The following is a 21,903-nucleotide window of genomic DNA, read 5'->3' on the forward strand; positions in this document are numbered from 1 at the left end:
ACAATATCTTGTTATGAGGGTACACATATACTACACTACAGGCAGACATGAATGACTTACATTTCTGTTGTAAAATATATATTTTGACACTGTCTCTTCTACAAAGATGTTAGTGAATATTGGATATTTCTACTTGCTGAATTTATTTTTTTGAGTGCACAATGTTATCACTGATAATAACAAAAGTATAGGTATTGTGATAATACTTTCTGTCATAATTAATGTTTATGAGCAAAATAGTGCAGTCCCTCAAAGATAATATACAAAATTCAAATATGAGATATGATCAATCCCAAACAGATTACGTATTGATTTGTAAACATTCTTTACTGACTCTTGGATCACTATTAAATTGTTATCTATTAAATTATATTCAGAACCTGCGATGATTTGCACCATGATTTGTAATGACTTGTTTGAGCTCATGATTAGAATGAATTGCATAATACATTTTGGTCAGCAGTCATTTAGTTTGACTGGCCACAGAAAGAATTGCTGTGAGGTAATATATTCATACTTACATTTACCATTGATTATTAGCAGGGCCACTGGATTTATGCTGCAAGGGAGCACCAAGGATTGCTGCTGGGGTGGCTAATTATGGTGTAAGAAAAAGTAAGTTATGCAGAATAATGTAAAACATTTTTGATAGTATTACTTCATAATTTTGTAATGTTTACACATGGCAATACTACCTGGGCAAAGATTTCACCTCATCTGTACATGTTTAACAACCAAAAATAGAAATACTCAACTAAAAGATGACCAGCTGACCATTGTGAAGGACTTTCCACAGCGCATGAAAACGTTGCCACGTTTTGACTAACTTTTAATCTGTTTGTGCTAGACAAATGGTATTTGTTCAACATGAAAACATCAAGCACTTGTACCATAAACTTCTAACAAAAACAAATACATCAACAAACATCTCTACAAAATAAAATGACATCAAAGCTGTAAGTATAAATTGTAAATTAATGTAATGCATGTTTAACTGCTCATTCGACTTAAAAATATAATTATTACGAAAATATAATTATTGTATAATTTACAATCAAGAAAGTACAAGCAGTGAAGCAACGCACTAGAAATGTAAAAGTAGTATTCAAATACATATTGGGAAGGAAACAACTAAAAATAAAAATTGTAGAAGACATTGGAAAGCATAATCATCCACCAAACGTTGCATAAATCAAAGCCAGAAATGTATTTACAAGACCACAGCAAAGCTATCACTAGTTCACAATAACCTAAAGGAACTATTTTAAAAAATATTAAACCAAAAATTCTTGAATATGCTACAGGCCATATCCTGGGTATCCCAAACTTAAAAAGACTCATAGATGGAATGGGAAAGTACCTTGTTCCCTGCCAGCCTTTTCATGGTAGTTGAAATGGGCCCTCATTATGAGTATGGTGGTTCATGGACTGCTGTATCCGTGGTGGCATTTGGACCGCTGCAACCTTTGCGGTCCACCCTCCACATTATGATGCTGTCAGTCAGACTGCCAGCACACAGCCGCCACCACTAGGATCATAGATCCCGATGGGTTGGCGGTGGTGCAAGTCATGGTCAACTACGGCGGTGCCGAGGTCAGCACTATTGTGCTGATTACAACTTGCCTTTCTGCTGGCCTTTCCATGGTGGGGACCCCGCCATAGAAAGGCCGGCAGAAGGCACAGACGGGGCCACAGGGGGGCTCCTGGACTGCCCATGGCATGGGCAGTGCAGGGGCCCGCCTGCAGACACATTCGAATTGCGCACTGTCTGCCACGGCAGACAATCGCATTCCGAATGTGCTGCCGGTGCACAAAGTGTGGCTGCATTGGCCTTGGCTCTCCCTGAGAGCAGAAGCCAATGCTCTCGCACTGTGCCTGCCGGCCGGCCCAGCAGACAGTTCATTAAACGGTGGTGTGGAGGCTGCTGTCTTAGCGGCAGCCTCCCCACCGTCGTTTTGGTGGTCCAGCAGTCAGACTGCCGGACTCATAATGAGGCCCTCAGTTTGGTAGTCTGCATCATTCTGGTCACAGACATGAACCCAAATATCACATACCAGGGTGGAACATATGTGTTTATGTGGTATATGACAGTACTATGGCACAGCAAGCCAAAATAAATGACATAACACTCTGTTAGAGTGGCACAGTCCCTTTTCAAGAGACATTTGGCAGAAGCCATCCTACACTCTACCAATATGTGGAAATATTAAACAAAGGAACAAAGCAGCCAGTAACTTAGAATAGTACAATCTATATGCCAACTAAAGCCTATATATCAATACAAACCAAAGAAATAATACAATGCAACAAACACATATTTGCTACCGACCAAGGCCTGCCATACCTAGATCCATAGCAAGAATACTACTCTAAAAAATGCAAATATTCAAACTAAATTTTAAAACAACTCTAACCAACAAATATATACCAACTCTATTTATAAGAATTATTTTAAAAAGTTCTACTAATCAGTGAAAAATATATCTAATTTATTATAAACAAAATCCACTCTGAATGTAAAGTAAACTTACTAAAATAAATATTATCAAATAAATTAATACACAATAAATCATAAAAATAACACCTCTGTAAAACACACCTAATACAAGCTACCAATAAATAAGTATAATATTAATACATAATAAAATACTATATCAGAAAAAACAACCAAAAGCTAATAAACATATCACACATTAAAAATAAAATAAAATATAATTTAATATTTTTTGGCACTACTAATCTACAAAAAATATATCTACAAACAAAGATAAATCCAATCCCAAATAAATTCAAAAATCCATTGAACAAATGGAATATACCCACAAAAAAATGATAGTCCTTTGGAGCCATCCAAAACCCAAAAAGTAAAGCACGAAAAAAACATTCAACCAGAATTGAAAAGCAGGCAATTAAAAATAATCTGTTTTAACATATAATCATTTTTATGGCTTTATAATAAAATTAATCCAAAAACTAGAAACAATCCCTGAGTTCAATGGCACACTTGAAAAAACACAAACTGCCTTCCACACAAGAAAAATAAACACATTAACATAACAAATCAAATACCAATAACTCTAAAAATCAATGCAGATATTGTTTACTGAAACATTACGAGAAGCAAATATAGTACGTTAAGTCTACCACACTATACAACCAGAAAGTAAAACTACCACCTAACACTTAACCACTAAGAAAAAATACTAACCCGTACTAACCCTAAACACATTCCCCTAACAACTATATCCAGAAAAAAAGTACTTTTCTTACCTGATCCATACAGTAGATACATCAAATCACAACCATACAGAAGATGGAAAGACCCAAAATGAGGTTGATAGACTAAAAAATAAATTCTGAGGTATAAAAAGCCCGATAAATGAACAGAAAAAAGACTAAGGGCCTCATTACGAGTCTGTCGGTCCGAGGACCGCAAGACTTGTGGTGACGCTCGAACCGCCGCACTCCAGGTGGTCCAACCACTACATTAAAGCCCTGGTGAGCGGACCTGCTAGGGGACTGACATCGCCACCAGGAACATGGTTCCCGATGGGTAGATAGCGGTCTGAGTTGTGGTCAGCCATGGCGGCACTGAACTCAGCACCGCCGTGCTGATTACAATTCAGCTTTCCGCCAGCCTTTCTAGGATGGTCACCCCACTATTGAAAGGCTTGTGGAAAGCCAGTGCCGGGGACCACGGGTGGGCCTTCATTGCCCATTCACATGATGGTCTGCCCAGCGGGAACATGGTAATGAGACTGGGGGAGACGCCGCCAGCATGACAGTGGCGTCCTCCCAGCGCCATTGGAGGTCCCATGGTGGGACCACCAATGCTGTAATCAGGCTGTAATTGTCCATAGAAAATTATAGACAGTAAAAACGTTTAAATGGTTTATAATTCATTTTCAATATTTAAAGTGTAAATATTTTCAAAAATGTACAAAAGTAAAAATATACTACAAGTACTGAGATATTGTGTTTATTACTCTACAATATCTAATAAAATATAAAAACCAAGGACCAGATTTAAGAGGGTCTAGTGCCAACGTAACAACACATTGGCTTAATTTTTTTTACTCTAATGTGGCGTTAGGTGGCCAAAAATGCTGCACCATATTTACAAAGTGGCACAATGCTTGCAGTACGCCACTTTGTAACCCCTTGCGCCACATTATGCCTGCGCCAGGCATAAGGAATGGGAGGGGGATGTTCTGGTGCTGGGGGGGCTGAAAAAACTGCACAAAGAAATCGAAGAGATTTCTTTGTATCATTTCTATCTGCATTTTTAACACATGATAAGCGCAGGCATTAAAGGGAGACTCCCATTGTTTTCAGTGGGCCTCTGGGTGCTTTGCAGGATTAGCGTCAACATTTTTTATGCTAATCCTGCAAAGCGCTGAACTAGCGTAAAAGATTATGACACTAGTTCTCTAACTACCTTCATGGTGTGCCATATTTTAATACGGCGCACACATGGTGGTGTTGGGGGAGCGCTAGGGGGTGCAAAAAAAAGTGGCTCTGCGGTAGGCGTATCACCACTTTTCATAAATCTGCCCCTAAATCTGTTTTTAAAGAGTGCAAAAAATATTTTGTGAAAAATATATTTTTTCTACAACAATACTGTATAAAAAGTAGAAAAATATTCAGTGTTTAGAAATGTACACATATTTGTTAAATGTTTTGTTCAAAAAGTAAAAATATGAATATGTCATAAAAACATAAAAATAAATATACATTTTTTTGTTTCTAATAATGAATGTTTAAAAAGTTATAAAACATGTATTGCAAATGTTGGAAATGACACCTTGTACCCTCAGATTTTTGCTGTGACCGTTTTTGCTGGCTGAGCAGCACTGTGCACTTTACCCCGCTAACTAGTGGCAAAGTGCCTGTGCTCCCCCTTCCAACATAATGAAATTGTCACGCACCTGATTGGCACATTTAACTTTCCTATATGTCTCTAGTATCTGGTGCCTTAATTTTAACCAGGGCCTATAAGTTAAAGGTCACCATTAGACTACACCATTCATTGTGCCATCCACTATGCAGATCTGCCACTAGTAGCCTGGTTATGCAGGTTTAAACTGTAAATTTAAACTGTAAATTTGACCTGGCAAAAAGGGATAGGACAGACCTATCCCTTATGACGATTAAGAAATCAACCACATTTGGGCCTTGCTGCCTACTAAGGCCGGGAGCATGGTATTTGAGAGTATGACATGTAAAACTTAATGCTAAACATGTCTTTACAGTGATAAGGCCCCAGATGCTATTTTCAGTGTAGCAGAGTTAGCTGTTTCATAGGAAAGCGTTGGGATACAGTATTACATTTAATATTGCTATCTATGCTCAGGAAACCACTACAGAGTTTATTATTGGACTTCTAAAAATATTTATTACAATTGCATTTCATTCCTAAAGTCAGATTTGTAAACAATAGTTTAGAATAGATACTTTGAAAAAGTTGCCTGCTACCTGCCTAAAGCCTCTAGAAGTCAATTTGCTTGAGCAAATGCCACTCAGGAGCTGGATACCCTTCTTAACGAGGTGTGAACATGCTCCCAGAGTTAAGATTAAGTCATTGGGTATGGGGAGGTGTTCTGTTTCTCTGATAGGCTGATCATCCGGCCTGTAGATAACACCTTCCCTTGCCCCCCTAGCAAGTCAGGCACAGGCCCAGTGGGAGAGGAGGCACCCCAGATCTGCCCTGTAGAATGAGCACCTGAGCTGTACAAAGGGGAAAAAAGGTTCTGTCATGTTGGTTTTGGGCAGAGAAGATCTGTGTTAAGGGTGAGTGCCATTGGCCTAAAAAGATGGTCGGGGAATCCAATGTGATCGGCTTCTTAAATATTTCTGTTAATTGGTCAGCGATATCCTTCAAGTATGATCTGAGTTGAGTACAACTAATGAATATGGCCCTAATTACGAGTTTAATGGGTGGAAAAGGCTGCCCGTCAAACTCCCTCAGTGAGGAGACCGCTGGTGTGGTCTCCTTCCCGCCAGCCCTATTATGATTTTCCTGCTGGGTCAGCGGGCCTCAGCGGAGAAATGCAGAACAACATTGGCGCTAGCTCATAATAGAGTGCATGGGCTCTGGGGCCCCCCGCACCCTGTCTCCGCCAGCCTTTACATGGCGGTAAAACCGCCATGTAAAGGCCGGCAGAGAGAGGGGTTGTAATCCCCAGGGCAATGCTGCCTGGAGCGCTGCCCTGGCCGATTGGGACCGGCGGCACCGCCAGGCTGCCGAAAAGTGGTGGTCCTGGTGGTCAAACCGTGGCGCTAATGCCACGTTCGTAATGTGGCGGTCGGACTGCCGCTTTGTTGGCGGTCCGCCCGTGACAGGGGCCGTCTAGAGACCACCAGGATCATAATGAGGGCATATATGTTCTGCTGTTCTGGGAGCAGCATCACAGTTCCAGCAGACATTTTTGGAGATTAATTTAAGCTTGGCTGATTTGCCTGGTGTCCAGGGTAGTAGATGCATTGTAAAAACATTAGATTGTATTAGTGAAGGGATACTTTTATTTCGAAGGGCCATGTCACAGATAGTGTTCCAGCATTCCACTGGAGGGTGGGGGGTTTATGTGTAGATCATCAAACTGTGTGGACCAATTTAGATGAATCTGGGCTTGATTTTTAAATGTTGGGGCCAGGTTTTTGAGGAGGGGGGAAGTTAGAGTTTAATATATTTTTAAGGCAGCATGACCAGTTGCGTATCAAAGTGGAAGGCTAGAGATAATGTGTCAATGGTCAAATTGGTCCAAGTTTAGACTATTTGCATTTGATTTTCAAGAAATCATGGAAATTGATATTATCCAGGTGGAACTCTGCTAATGAACGTGAGGTGGAGGTGTCTTTGCCTAGTCCTTTGGTGGTCCAATTTGGTCCTTGGCTAGGTATCAATGCCACTTCAATCTCAGCATTATTCCACAGTAGGATGAACTTAGACTGAGTAATTGGATTAGGCAAGTGCTTATCGAGTATTTTCAATGCATTGATTGTATCTGTAAAAATGTCACATGGGTTTGTTACCGTATGTAGTGGCATTGTAAGAATGTCATTGAAATGATAGAGGGAACAGAATTAGATTTCCAAGTCTAGCCATCAAGGGTGGCTAGTTGAGTTCTTTAGGAACCAGAGGGTGTTTGATAATGTCCCCAGTAATTTACAACCACCTTGTACATACTCTAGCCTAAGGGTCCTATAGGCTATTATAGCTCTGTCGCCATTCCATAAGAAGGCTGATGCTATTTTATCTGTGGTGGTAAAAAAGGATGGTGGAAGCCAGATAAGAAGCATGGACGGTACAAAATTTATAATAATCTTAATCATCATCATCCATCTTTAGAGTATCCATCCTACCCCTCCAAGAGATGTGTTGGCGTGGCCATGATGAGAGGAGCTCTTTAACGTCTTCTATAGTTTGGGATTCCTTATGTTCTGATTCAACTAAATCATTGGTAAACCAAAAGTCAATGTATTTGGACAATTCGGGCAAACATTTAAAACCAGAATCACCAAGATGAGTATACAGGCAGTAAGGGTTAAAAGGTAAAATCTCAGTTTTATCTTTGTTAAGGAGATACCCGGACAATGTAGAACATTTGTTGTTTACATTAATGATGTTTGGTATGGCTTCCAAAACTTCACCAGAGAATGCAAGGATTTCGTCAGCATTAGATGCTGTTTCATATGGGGGTAGTACCAAAATAAAATCCTTTTATCTCAAGCAAATTATTCAACAGTTGTATTAGTGAGTTGATTGACAGCAGGAAATGCAGCAGGGATAAGGGACAGCCTTGTCAGGTGCCTTGGTAGAGGTGAAAAAGGGGCCAACAGAGTTCTATTGATTCTGATTCTTGCTAGGATTGGCATAGAGTGCCATGGTCATTTTAATAAGTGCAGTACCTAAGTTACGTTTAGAGAGTATGGATTCCAGGAAAGAGCCATGAGACTTTATTGAATGCTTTCTCTGCATCCAGGTCTGTAGTTGCTGCTGAGAACTTACCCTTTTGTACTAAATGGCTAAGAACTTCCTCTAGGACGTGTATGATGGAGTTTACAACTTTTTTATAAAATGTTATGGGGAAACCGTCTGGACCTGGTTCTTTGCAGAACAAATGGAAGTAATTGCTTCTATTTTTTCCTCTGCCTCCAGGGATCTGTTTAACTTAGTTTGTTGGGTGTCAGTGACAGTTTTTAGGGTTAGTTTATTCAGGAATTCATGACAGACGTTTTTATATATTCTCTGTTTTTGGTAGGTAAAGGAAGGTATAGATATTTTTAAAAATATTTTAAATTTCCTTATTTTTTTTTTCTGTGAACAACCTGGGGCTTTGATGTGGGAGTTTAGCCTGTTGTGATTTTTAATTTAGGAGTTGCAACTAAAGCCTTCCAAGCTTTGTTGAGGTAAAAATGTTTTTTAGATGTTTGCACATAAACCCAAAGATACACTCTTTTAGTAATGATAATGGTGTGTTCATATTTTAGTTGTTTAATGTCATTTAAAAGACAGTAATAGAGATTCTTTTATTTCTCAATTTTTCCTGGCCGTCCATTTTATAATTTGTCCCCTAATGGTGCATTTAAATGCATCCCATAAAGTTACTGGGGATAGAACTAAGATGGTATTCTTTGACAAATAGTGCTATTTATTTATTTAGTTCTTGGGCATCTGATTCCTTGACTAGAATTTCAGAGTTCATCCGCCATATTGAGTACTTCTTCATGGAGGGCACATTAAGAATCGTAATGGAGACTGCAACATGATCATATATAGCTGTGAGTTGGATTGTTGCTTCTATTGTAGTAGGATGGTGTCTATTAGAATGTAGTTGATGCAGGAGTAACTTGAGTGGGGAGGAGAAAAGAAAGTGAAGTCATTGGGATTAGGATTAGGTGTCCTAAAAGCGTTTGAAAGATCATCAGTGGTGCACAGATTTAACATTTTGTAATGTGCTTTGTAGGTCTGTACCTAAATAATGAGTGACACTCTTGAAAAATCTAAATCGGGAGATTGAACCCTCCCCCAAAAACTATTTGTGCATCTTTTTGGATTGTCACTCATTTTTTGTTTAAATCACTCCTAAATTGTGGGTCAACACAATTCAGTGCATATATGTTCATTGTGAATACATCTTATTTTGGAATCTGATGAGTATCCCTCTAACCTCAAGATAATGTTCTGCTAAAGTAACTGAGAGACCTGAGTGTCTGGAAATTAATGTGAGTACCCCATTTTTCTTGTTGCAGGCTTCAGAGCAGGTGATGTCTGCTATTCATCCTTTTCTAAGGGGCAGTGCTTCCCTAAATCCAATTCTGGTTTCTTGCAGGAAGACTACATTGCTCTTCAGGTCAAAGCAATAATTTGATATTTTTCTTTGCTTAACAGAATGGTTCAACCCTTTTGTTTTTAGTGATATTATCCTTATGGATGACTTTTGTACCCTGGTGCCAAGGTGCCTGTGTTGCATGCAGGATTGTTTTTGTGCAGGAAGGGGAACCTTCTGGCACAGAAACAATCCTGGGAGGCTTTTTCCTCTTTCTATGTGTGCTGCAGAACACAGCACACATAGAAAGCAGAAAGAACAAGGGAAAATAGTGATATTTCTACTCTTTGCGCCAATGGGGATGCGTAAGGTTTTGGCAAATCCTCAGGTTTACAAGGTCTTGTGAATCTGGAGATATGTCAAAATCCATGGGTATTGCATGGGAACACCCATCGCAATGCCCATGAAACACCTCCCTAGCTCACAGTGGGTCTACGCAGCAATTTGCGCTGCCTTGCCTTACTCTGTATTTGTGAGGCCATCCAAAGCCAATCAAAGAGCCTTTTTTGTTGCTTCAACAATATGATTTAGTGGTTTGCCTCACAAAAAGTGATGCAATAGTGGTGCAACAGCCTCATAAATATGGGCCTCAATTTTTTTAGTATAGCCATCAGTGTGGAGTCTGATTAGTCTTTTAACTGGAGATTCCGGTGGCAGAGGTTCCTGCTTGGAGGGTTTAAGTTTTGCCTTTGTTTCCTTATCTTTGGAGTAGAGGGCTTTGTATTCCACCATAGTGTGGACGAATGTGCTGAGAAAGTCGCTTTTGAGAGGTTGTCGCAGAGGTAGAACCGCCTTACTCTATTGTAGGTAGATGTGTGTATTTTGTTATCGCTGAGACAGCGCAATGCACATAGGCTCTAGATAGGAATAATTGGTTTATTAGGGCCTTCTTTTCACTATCCTTCAGCTCTTGGAGGGTTATTTAAATGATCCTGTAGTGTTCTTCTTGGAGGTTTTAACTGGCAAAAGCGAGGCCACAAAAGTGGGTACATGAAATATAATTCAGAAGATATCTGGTGACCAACCTTTGCGTAGACCATTACACACATATCGGTATTTCTTTATGCTTATTTATTATACTATGAGGGTCCTCTTGGGTGAGAGTTGATCCGAATATGCAAAAAGGATCCAGGAGTTGTGATCTGAAGCTATAGGTGAAAAAAGATCAACACTCAATCCCAAATCAGGCAGAAGATCAGCAGTGGTGTCTTCAATCTTGCTTTCTGAGACATGGAGTTGTGAGCATGATCTATTCATTCTGTTAGGCTCCAATTATGGCCCCTCTGAGGTCTGAGTCACCATCCTGGAAGCCACACGGCTCTGACTACAGGACCACTGTGGCACAATTGGTGCTAGATCTTGCTCTCTTGGATTTGAAGGGCCGTTCTGTTGTCTCAGAGTGCCTCTGCTTCAGATGCTATGCTTGTCTAACCACTGAGGAAGCCGCACAGCTCCGGCCCTTGTGCCACTGCAACACAGTTGTCACAAGAACACTGCTCTTTTGGACTCAGAGGTGCGTCCGCTTTGTTCGGGAGCACCTCCTCTTCAGATGCTCTCCATGAGGCGTGTTAAATATATCATGACACCAGTTTATACACGGAGGTCTTGCCAGAGCTCAGTAGAGAGCCGCCATCTTGGCCACAATCCAGGCTATGCCCTCGTAAGGTGATATTTTGGTAAAACACCTGTTGACAAAAACAACTGCGTCTTCAATGATGTTAGTGTATGTTTGTCACAACATTTGCAAATGGTTCTGCAACATGTAAAAAAAGAAATTACGTACCTTATGAAGAATAGTTCTTGGGGACTTCTTGTGTCAAAATCTCAGAAGGTGGTAGCTTTGGACCAGCTACTCCACTGGACCCCATTTGTCAATACCCATTGTCACGATGGGCCTTGACTGTGCAAACCCGATCAACATCATCATCATCACAATATTATATAAATTAATTACATTAAAAAGAATATTTGAGCCTTTTTATCTAACGTGTGCACTGTCCCTGTCTATGCATCATATTTTCTGGCATGTAGATGTGTAGTTAGGAATAGCTAATCTATGCTTCCCTAGCTGAACTTGCCTTTTGATATTCTGTCCTTGCTATTACTATTACTGTGCCACAATATTGTTGGTGTTGATTTTCACAGTCCAAATAAATATCATCATCCTCTCTGTCAAAGTAGTTATGGTAATGGGATGTGTAATCTCGTTTGTAAAATGGTTTACAATGTTTGTAATTGTAATCTTATTTTTCAAAGGCACAAAAATATTTCATTTAATGGCCTTATGTAGCACCTCATTATGAGTTTGGAGGTCGAACCACCAGACTGCCATGTTGACGGTCCTAAAAAGACTGCCGCACAGCGGTCACAAGACCACCATATTACAAGTTATACATGCAGAACCACCATCAGGCAAGCAAAAAAGGCACACTACCAGTGGTGCGGCAGCCTGTAACTAGGCTGTCCAACCCCCAACGCCATCACCACCGTGGCCAACCATTGAGCCTATTAAAAACACACAGTAAATTGTGGCGGTCTACTCAGGGCTGTCAGCCAATGGCAGCCGAACGCCGAGCTTTGCGTCCACCAAAGTAACAGACAAGTACACACTGGATGAATTAAAAAACAACATAGCTGGCACACATTGGTCCAGTGGACACACCTGCAAATACCACTATACAACACACCCATCCACAGACCAAAATCCTTTGCAGTTACACTGCAAGACAGACCACACATCTTGTCATTCATTTTTTGTCATAAGGCAGCCCTCTTTTTCACCATCACATTTTACACCCTCCACATACATTGTCTATTTTTTGCCCCATATTCACTTGTCATGTTTAGTTAGTCACTGTCACCCCCTTTATTTTTCAGTCATGTCACTGTCCAAAAATCCACATTTTTCAGAGAATGAGTTGAGAGTCACGGTGGATGAAATCATTAGAGTAGAGCCACACTTGTTTGGATCCCAAGTCCAGCACACTTCTCTCAGTAAGAAAATGGAAATGTTGGACAGGATGGTTGACAAAGTAAATGCTGTAGGCCCCACCCTGTACACAAAGGAGACCATCAGGAAGAGGTGGAATGACCTAAGGGGGCAAAGTGCGCACCCTAGTCTCCAGGCACTAGCTACAGGCCAAGAACACTGGTCGTGGCCCTCCCAGTGCCCCATTACAACTCTTACCCTGGGAGGAGAAGGTCTTGGCCACCCTGCGTCCTGAGGGCTTGACAAGAATACCTGAGGGAGTGGAGTTTGGAACGTCACAACCCAAAAACTGTCACAAAAATGCAATGTCATGCATGCTAACAGAGCAGCTTTTGCCACTGTCTTGTTCATGTACTTAACCAACATTCAAAACCCAGAGTATCTGACTGTTAACACTGCCAATGTGTATTGTTGGTCACAACGTCACAGCTACCAAGGATCATCACATGCCATATGTCCAAATGTTGCCGGTAAGTCTTTCAATATCAAAACATCATCCTAGTCTCAACATGTAAATGTGTCCCCAAACCTAAATGCAGTCAGCATACAGATTTGACTAGTGTGTGTAGTAGAGAGAGTTCTCTGATTGCAAATCCCAGGCGGCCCCGTTTCTGTAACTCCAGCCACCAGCCTAGTGTTCACTTGCCCAAATACCCCTGCTTGCTAACTCTCAATTGAAGTGTACCCACCTGGGAGGATACCATTTGTATAGTGTGTGCAGTAGAAGGAGTGACATGACTGCAACTCCCAGGAAGACCTGTTTCTGTAACTCCAACAACCAGTCCAGTGTTCATTTGTCCAAATACCCCTGTTTGTTAACTTTCAATTGAAGTTTACTCATCTGGGAGGATATCATTTGTCAAGTGTGTGAAGTAGAGGGAGTGACCTTACAACAAATCCCAGGAGGCCCTGTATCTGTATCTCCAACCACCAGCCCGGTTTTCACTTGCCCATATAGCCCTGTTTGTTAACTTTCAACTGAAGTGTACTGTTAGAAATGGGGTCTCTAGTTGGCAGAGGTATACACCCTTGTCCAAGTAGGGACCACATTCCTAGTCAGGTGAAGTCACACACAGTCCAAATGATCCTGTGCCCACCCTCTGGTAGCTTGGCACTGATCAGTCAGGCTTAACTTATAAGGCAATGTTTAAAGTATTTGTGAAATAAATCATACAGTAACACAGTGAAAACACCACAAAAATACACCACACGGGTTTAGAAAATTAAATTCTATTTATCTGAATAAAATAGGGTCAAAACGACAAAAATCCAATAAGCACAAGTTGAGATAACACTTTTAAAAGATTTAAAAAAGTCTTAGTCCCTCATTACAACCATAGCGGAAAATCCCACTTACCGCTGTGCTGACGGCCGCCAACATACCGTGACCGTAGCGGTATTCCGCTAAGGGTTTTATGACCCACACAGAGAAATCCACCACAATCCAGACACCCACACAAGTCCGCCACACCAAAGGTCAGTGATAAACTGGCAATAGCAAAACCCACACCGTCGCGCCAACAGGAATACGCCCACATTATCACGACCCACGAATCAACGCAGCGGTCTTTCAACCGCGGTAAACCCTTGGCGGTACACACCACCCCGCTCAAAATACACCCACACTAACAAAACTACACCACATTGGACAATTCAAAATACACACACCTGACACACATACACACACCACACACTCACACCACTATAAAACACACACCCACATTACCCACAACCCTTTCAACGAAAAAATGTGAACAAGCAGAGAGAGAGAAAAGCAAAGACCACACCATCATCCAGAGGCACAGAACACCATCACACATACACTATCCACGCACATCACATAATACATAACAACACAGCACCCCACACATTACCTCACACATCACTCACACCACATCACAGCACCTCAAAGACACCCCAGGTTTTCTGAGGAGGAGCTCAGGGTCATGGTGGAGGAAATCATCCGGGTAGAGCCACACAGGTGCAGCAGACCTCCATTGCAAGGAAGATGGAGCTATGGCGGAGAATCGTTGACAGGGTCAACGCAGTGGGACAGCATCCCAGAACCAGAGATGACATCAGGAAGAGGTGGAATGACCTACAGGGGAAGGTATGTTCCGTGGTTTCAAGACACCAGATTGCTGTACAGGGGACCCCCACCTTCTCCCCACAACTAACAACATGGGAGGAGCAAGTCTTGGCGATCATGCATCCTGAGGGCCTCGCAGGAGTAGCAGGAGGGCTGGACTCTGGTAAGTCAAATTTTAACTACTTCATCCCCCCACCCTGCCTGGCATGCCATCACAAACTCCTACCATCACCACCATCACTCCAACACCTCACAAATACCCCACTATCACAACCCACCCATCCCAATACCAAGCCCTGCATGCAACACCAATGCATGGACCCCCATCACAGACCTGCATTGACACCCATCACCACAGCATGCCCAGTAGAGTGACTCACCCAACCCACATAATCACCAATCACACAAGGCCAAGGCGACAGTGCAAGCACATTAATACAGGGGAACACACCCACTGCACAAGATGGCACTCACAGATACAATAACAATGCATTTACATCCCAACAGGACCCCTACCCAACGTCACCGGACAGGAGCTGCCAGCCATATCCAGTCCCCCTACAGAATCGGCCCACAGTGATGACAGCAGCTCTGCACGCCTGGGTCAGGATGACCAGCCTGGCCCATCTGGGACCTCTGGACAGTTGGTTCCCCTGCCAGAGTCCCAAACCACCACAGAACCTTCCCCCTCAGGAAACACCACCACAGCACCCAACCAGTGAGCCCATGCCACTGTCCCCAGGACACGTCAATCAGCAGTGTGTCCACCACTACAGGGGACCCCAGGCAAACCCACTAACCCATCAGGGACCTGAGGTCAGTGGCAGTGGGCACATGGTTCAGGGAACAGATGCACAGGACAACAGGGAAGCTGGGAGGACTGGTGTGCGACAGGGGGAGGACAGGCCCAGGGAACCCACTCTCCACGAGGCTCTCTCCAACATTATGGGAGCATACCACCATTCACAGGAGACCATGGGCATGGTACTGGCCAAGTTTCAGGAGACCCAGTGGCTGCAGGAGGGACACTACATGGGGATCAGGGATGACCTCACCAAAATCTACACCATCCTAGTCACCATAGCAGGGGTGCTGGCTGATATGGGCAAGACCATGAGGGAGGCAGTGGCACAACAAAGGGCCCTTGGCACTAGCCAAACCGAGGAACAGCCTTCCACCTCCGCCGGCGCTAGTGGACAGGAGGCACCGCCACAGGAACAACAGGCCACCAGCACCCCACACCCTGCAGAAGGAGAACCACCCCACAAACGGTCCCTGTGATCCAAGCAGAAGACAGAGAACATTGCCAAGACCCCCGCCAGGAAATAAGACTCTCCTGATTGTCACCCTTCTGTCCCACTATGTCACCCTGTCCAACTTGAACTGCCATTACTCAACTTCCTATGCCCAATTGGACAATGCGCTTGTGATACCAAGAGACTGGACTCTACTATGGACCTTCCTCCACCATCACCCCAGCCCCTTGCACATACCCTTATACTCATTAGCCCCTAAATAAACACCCTTTAATCACAAACCAATCTGGAGTCAGTCTGATCTTTCACAAATGTATTATTACAACATTAGCAACAAATGGCAATGTAAATGTTCCTTTACTCATACCAATGTTGTTGGGCAGCAGTACACATAGCAGAAGGCAGAATTTGGTACCCAGATCTGCAAAAAGTAAATCCAAAGGGAACAGTCAGTGTCCATAGACAGAGGTGAAGAGGCTGACATGTACAATGTCCTACAGTATTCAGAAATGTGAGGAGGAGTTACAGTCTCTTACCTGTGTGTCACTGGAAGTACTGCATGATGATGTTCATTCTGTTGTCAATATCGTCTTCCCCTGCCTCCTCTTCCTCACTGTCCACAGGCTCCACCGCTGCCAGGCTCATCCTCCTGCAGAAAAGGCACCTGGCCTCTCAATGCCAGGTTGTGCAACATACAGCATGCCATGATGATCTGGCACGCCTTCTTCGGTGAGTAGTATAGGGAGCCACCTGTTAGATGGAGGCACTGGAATCTTGCCTTCAGGAGGCCGAACGTCCTCTCAATAATATGCCTATTTCAGCCATGTGCCTCATTGTAGTGGTCCTCTGCCCTTGTCCTTGCATTCCTCACTGGGGTCAGTAGCCATGAGAGGTTGGGGTAACCAGAGTCACCTGCATATTTTGAGACACACACTAACCTTTAGGGACTACCCCTTACCCAGACACCTACTCATACTGTGTGGGCACCTTGGGCTCACCTATTAGCCACACCCGGTGCCTCTGGAGTTGGCCCATCACATAAGGGTGTAGGAGGCTGGACTGGCTTGTAGTGAGTACCAAGGGGTACTTGCACCTTGCACCAGGCCCAGTTATCCCTTATTAGTGTATAGGGTGTCTAGCAGCTTAGGCTGATAGATAATGGTAGCTTAGCAGAGCAGCTTAGGCTGAACTAGGAGACGTGTGAAGCTACTACAGTACCACTTAGTGTCATATGCACAATATCATAAGAAAACACAATACACAGTTATACTAAAAATAAAGGTACTTTATTTTTATGACAATATGCCAAAGTATCTTAGAGTGTACCCTCAGTGAGAGGACAGGAAATATACACAAGATATATATACGCAATAGCAAAAATATGCAGTATAGTCTTAGAAAACAGTGCAAACAATGTATAGTTACAATAGGATGCAATGGGGACACATAGTGATAGGGGCAACACAAACCATATACTCCAAAAGTGGAATGCGAACCACGAATGGACCCCAAACCTATGTGACCTTGTAGAGGGTCGCTGGGACTATTAGAAAATAGTGAGAGTCAGAAAAATAACCCTCCCCAAGACCCTGAAAAGTGAGTGCAAAGTGCACTAAAGTTCCCCTAAGGACAAAGAAGTCGTGTTAGAGGAATAATGCAGGAAAGACACAAACCAACAATGCAACAACAATGGATTTCCAATCTAGGGTACCTGTGGAACAAGGGGACCAAGTCCAAAAGTCACAAGCAAGTCGGAGATGGGCATATGCCCAGGAAATGCCAGCTGTGGGTGCAAAGAAGCTTCTACTGGACAGAAGAAGCTGAGGTTTCTGCAGGAACGGAAAGGGCTAGAGACTTCCCCTTTAGTGGACGGATCCCCCTTGCCGTGGAGAGTCGTGCAGAAGTGTTTTCCCGCCAAAAGAACGCCAACAAGCCTTGCTAGCTGCAAATCATGTGGTTAGTGTTTTTGGACGCTGCTGTGGCTCAGGAGGGACCAGGAGGTCGCAAATTGGACCAGGAGGTAGAGGGGACGTCGAGCAAGACCAAGAGCCCTCTTAGCAGCAGGTAGCACCCAGAGAAGTGCCAGAAACAGGCACTACGAGGATGTGTGAAGTTACACAAAGGAGTCCCACGTCGCCGGAGAACAACTTAGGAGGTCGTGCAATACAGGATAGAGGGCCGTGGACCCAGGCTGGACTGTGCACAAAGGATTTCCACCGGAAGTGCACGGAGGCCGGAGTAGATGCAAAAGTCACGGTTTCCATCAATGCAGTCTAGCGAGGTGAGGCAAGGACTTACCTCCACCAAACTTGGACTGAAGAGTCACTGGACTGTGGGGGCCACTTGGACAGAGTTGCTGGATTCGAGGGACCTCGCTCGTCGTGCTGAGAGGAGACCCAAGGGACCGGTAATGCAGCTTTTTGGTGCCTGCGGTTGCAGGGGGAAGATTCCGTCGACCCACGGGAGATTTCTTCGGAGCTTCTAGTGCAGAGAGGAGGCAGACTACCCCCACAGCATGCACCACCAGGAAAACAGTCGAGAAGGCGGCAGGATCAGCGTTACAGAGTTGCAGTAGTCGCCTTTGCTACTTTGTTGCAGTGTTGCAGGCTTCCAGCGCGGTCAGCAGTCGATTCCTTGGCAGAAGGTGAAGAGAGAGATGCAGAGGAACTCGGATGAGCTCTTGCATTCGTTATCTAAAGTTTCCCCAGAGACAGAGACCCTAAATAGCCAGAAAAGAGGGTTTGGCTACCTAGGAGAGAGGATAGGCTAGCAACACCTGAAGGAGCCTATCTGACGTCACCTGGTGGCACTGGCCACTCAGAGCAGTCCAGTGTGCCAGCAGCACCTCTGTTTCCAAGATGGCAGAGGTCTGGAGCACACTGGAGGAGCTCTGGACACCTCCCAGGGGAGGTGCAGGTCAGGGGAGTGGTCACTCCCCTTTCCTTTGTCCAGTTTCGCACCAGAGCAGGGCTAAGGGGTCCCCTGAACCGGTGTAGACTGGCTTATGCAGAATTGGGCACATCTGTGCCCAAGAAAGCATCTCCAGAGGCTGGGGGAGGCTACTCCTCCCCTGCCTTCACACCATTTTCCAAAGGGAGAGGGTGTAACACCCTCTCTCAGAGGAAGTCCTTTGTTCTGCCATCCTGGGCCAGGCCTGGCTGGACCCCAGGAGGGCAGCTGCCTGTCTGAGGGGTTGGCAGCAGCAGCAGCTGCAGTGAAACCCCAGGAAGGGCAGTTTGGCAGTACCAGGGTCTGTGCTACAGACCACTGGGATCATGGGATTGTGCCAACTATGCCAGGATGGTATAGAGGGGGCAATTCCATGATCATAGACATGTTACATGGCCATATTCGGAGTTACCATTGTGAAGCTACATATAGGTAGTGACCTATATGTAGTGCACGCGTGTAATGGTGTCCCCGCACTCACAAAGTCCGGGGAATTGGCCCTGAACAATGTGGGGTCACCTTGGCTAGTGCCAGGGTGCCCTCACACTAAGTAACTTTGCACATAACCTTTACCAGGTAAAGGTTAGACATATAGGTGACTTATAAGTTACTTAAGTGCAGTGTAAAATGGCTGTGAAATAACGTGGACGTTATTTCACTCAGGCTGCAGTGGCAGGCCTGTGTAAGAATTGTCAGAGCTCCCTATGGGTGGCAAAAGAAATGCTGCAGCCCATAGGGATCTCCTGGAACCCCAATACCCTGGGTACCTCAGTACCACATACTAGGGAATTATAAGGGTGTTCCAGTAAGCCAATGTAAATTGGTAAAATTGGTCACTAGCCTGTTAGTGACAATTTGGAAAGAAATGAGAGAGCATAACCACTGAGGTTCTGATTAGCAGAGCCTCAGTGAGACAGTTAGTCACTACACAGGTAACACATTCAGGCACACTTATGAGCACTGGGGCCCTGGGTTACCAGGGTCCCAGTGACACATACAACTAAAACAACATATATACAGTGAAAAATGGGGGTAACATGCCAGGCAAGATGGTACTTTCCTACACAACCCCCCCCCCCCAAACGAAGGACAATAAGACTAGCCATGACCTGATGAGTCTTCATTGTCTAAGTGGAAATATCTGGAGAGTCCATCTGCATTGGAGTGGCTACTCCCAGGTCTATGTTCCACTGTATAGTCCATTCCCTGTAGGGATATGGACCACCTCAACAATTTAGGATTTTCACCTTTCATTTGTTTTAGCCAAAGTAGAGGTTTGTGGTCTGTCTGAACAATGAAGTGAGTGCCAAACAGGTATGGCCTCAACTTCTTCAGAGCCCAGACCACAGCAAAGGCCTCCCTCTCTATGGCAGACCAACGCTTTTCTCTAGGGGTCAACCTCCTACTAATAAAAGCAACAGGTTGATCCTGGCCCTCAGAATTAAGTTGTGATAGGACTGCCCCTACTCCTAATTCAGATGCATCAGTTTGGACATAGAATTTTTTAGAGTAACAAGGGCTTTTCAGGACAGGTGCAGAGCACATGGCCTGCTTCAGCTCCTCAAAAGCTTTCTGACAGCTTGCTGTCCATAATACCTTTTTAGGCATTTTCTTGGATGTGAGGTCATTAAGAGGGGCTGCAATGGAGCCATAGTTCTTAATGAACCTCCTGTAATACCCAGTGAGGCCTAGGAAGGCTCTCACCTGAGTCTGAGTGGTAGGGGGAATCCAATCAATAATTTTTTGGATTTTCCCCTGAAGTGGTGCAATCTGTTCCCCACCAACAAGGTGTCCCAGATAAACCACCTTACCCTGCCCTATCTGGCACTTTGAAGCCTTGATAGTGAGGCCTGCCTTTTGCAGGGCCTCCAAAACTTTCCATAGGTGGACCACGTGATCATCCCAGCTGGAGCTAAAGACAGCTATATCGTCCAAATATGCTGCACTGAAAGCTTCCAGCCCTTGCAGGACTGTGTTCACCAACCTCTAAAAAGTGGCAGGTGCATTTTTCAATCCAAAAGGCATTACAGTAAACTGGTAATGGCCTCCAATGGTTGAAAATGCAGTTTTAGGTTTAGCATCTTCTGACAATTTGATCTGCCAATACCCTGCAGTCAAATCAAAAGTGCTTAGATACTTGGCAGATGCCAGTGTATCTATGAGCTCATCTGCCCTGGGTATAGGGTGAGCATCAGTTTTGGTTACCAGGTTGAGACCTCTATAGTCTACACAAAACCGCATTTCTTTCTTTCCATCTTTGGAATGGGGTTTTGGTACAAGTACCACAGGAGAAGCCCATGGACTTTCAGAGTGCTCAACCACTCCTAGTTCTAACATTTTCTGCACCTCTTGCTTTATGCAGTCCCTGACATGGTCAGGCTGCCTATAGATCTTACTTTTGCAGGTAAACTGTCTCCAGTATCTATAGTGTGCTCACACCTAGAAGTGGTACCTGGCACAGTAGAGAAGAGTTCAGAGAATTGATCTAGGAGATTTATGCAATGGTCTTTCTGCTCGGCAGTAAGACAATCAGCCAAAACTACACCTTCCACAAGAGCAACTTGTTCTGTGGAAGAGAAGAGATCAGGTAGAGGATCACTGTCTTCTTCCTGTCCCTCATCAGTTGCCATGAGCAGGGTGAGATCAGCCCTGTCATAGTAGGGTTTCAGGCGGTTGACATGGAGCACCCTAAGGGGACTCCTGGCAGTGCCTAAGTCAACTAAATAGGTGACTTCTCCCTTCTTTTCAACAATTGTGTGGGGTCCACTCCATTTATCTTGGAGTGCTCTTGGGGCCACAGGCTCCAAGACCCACACTTTCTGCCCTGGTAGGTACTGAACCAAAACAGCCTTCTGATCATGCCATTGCTTCTGGAGCTCTAGGCTGGCCTGAAGGTTTTTGCTGGCCTTTTTCATGTACTCAGCCATCCTTGATCTGAGGCCAAGTACATAATCCACAATATCCTGCTTAGGAGCTTTTAAAGGTTGTTCCCAACCCTCCTTTACAAGTGTGAGTGGACCCCTAACAGGGTGTCCAAAAAGAAGTTCAAAGGGGCTGAAGCCCACTCCTTTCTGGGGTACCTCCCTGTAGGCAAAAAGGAGGCATGGTAGAAGGATATCCCATCTCCTGCGGAGTTTTTCAGGGAGACCCATAATCATGCCTTTGAGAGTTTTATTAAATCTCTCCACCAGTCCATTTGTTTGTGGATGATAGGGTGTTGTGAACTTGTAAGTTACACCACACTCCTTCCACATGGCCTTTAAGTATGCAGACATGAAATTGCTTCCCCTG

This window comes from Pleurodeles waltl, chromosome 3_2 (assembly GCF_031143425.1).
Source record: "Pleurodeles waltl isolate 20211129_DDA chromosome 3_2, aPleWal1.hap1.20221129, whole genome shotgun sequence".
Lineage (NCBI taxonomy): Eukaryota > Metazoa > Chordata > Amphibia > Caudata > Salamandridae > Pleurodeles > Pleurodeles waltl.